We start from the raw sequence: 1,547 nt of genomic DNA, 5'->3' as shown, positions 1-1,547 counted from the left end.
TTTTATCTCAAACCTGAATAACGTAAGCATATAAATATAGGCACATATAAAATGCATACACACATTCATATAGGTTATATATATGTATATATATATATATACATAGATATAGATATATGCGATTCAAATAGTATATGGAAAAATTCCATTATCTATTTATTCTTTTTCCATGAACTTTTGAAATCTCCTCATAAAAACAGATAATCTGTTTAAAGTCTTCAAAATTGTTATCAAATGAAGTTTATCACTATTTTAAAGTAAACAGATATGGTATGACATGACCTATTATGTATACCATCTAAATAAGCTTCCTAAATGTGTTAGGCTGGGTTGAGTAGATAAACAAACCCAGTGACATGTTTATTAAAAAAAAAAGAAGTAACCAAATATTAAGTAAGTGTCCAAGCCCCGTCCAACTCAAGCCCATATGTCCGATAATAGTCCATAAGTTCCTCCTCAGACTCACGCAGCCTTATGTAATGATGCAGAATGCTGGCAGATCACAGGCCAGTGGATGCAGACTCATGTGGATCCACGATAAGTGGAAACATGGCAGGGGCCCCGGCAGCTTTCCTGGTGGACACCGGAGTCCCAGAAAACAGAATGACAGATTGGAAGAAAGAGTGCCCTGTTGTTTGGTTTGTTTGAAACCTAGTAGAAAAGTCCATTTATTTATGGTCACAATTTAAATTCTGATTCCCTTCTAATTTAAAGTTTTTAGCGAAGAGATAGTTCAACAGCTGGAAATACAAAGTATTTTACTGTTTTTTTCCCTCTTTACTTTTAGCAAAAATGTTACAAATAATTCTCATTAATCCTCTCCTTTACAGCATTGAGAAATGCCTTAGACTGTTTTTCTCTAGAGAAACAAAAACTAACAAAGCATATGTATGCATGTGCAGAGAGAAATTTATCTCAAATAAATGGCTCTCATGATTGTAGAGGCTGGCAAGTCCCATGTCTGTGGGTCAGAATTCAGACTTGGGCTGCTCTTGACACACAAAACTGCTGAAGCTGTTGAACCCCTGATTAACTTAACAAATGGCAGAGCAGCAGAGAATTGGAAAGCAGATTATGCGGAGCTACATGTGGACTGCAGATGGTGCAAAAATTCAGAGCTTTGCCAGAGCATCCATATATATTGGATGTGTGCCACACCCCCAAGGGCACTCCCTTTCTACTGATTAGCTGTCCACAGCAGAGCTCCTCATAGAAGTTATTACATTTTGTCAGAGCTCATCATAGAAGTGATTACATTATGACAGAAATGATCATCGGGGAATGACTACATTGTATAGCTGTCAAACCAGTGAGATTCATGGTCCAATTAAGATCACACACAGAGTCTGACCATCACAAAAACAAAGTGTTTTGTTTTTGATCTTTAAACTTCATCACTTTAAAATTATTTTCATGATCATACCAACTAGCAATTTTTAATTGGCATGTTTACTTCTTTAAACATTACCAATGATGGACCAATAAAGTGATGTGTAAGTATAAAGACAAGTCTATGTTTTTCAATACACTTTTCCCCTCTTGCATCC

Source organism: Echinops telfairi, unplaced genomic scaffold, assembly GCF_000313985.2.
Source record: "Echinops telfairi isolate 266 unplaced genomic scaffold, ASM31398v2 ScPeMD7_9;HRSCAF=40, whole genome shotgun sequence".
Lineage (NCBI taxonomy): Eukaryota > Metazoa > Chordata > Mammalia > Afrosoricida > Tenrecidae > Echinops > Echinops telfairi.
The sequence above is the reverse complement of the archived record's forward strand: the minus strand, read 5'-3'. Positions refer to the sequence as shown.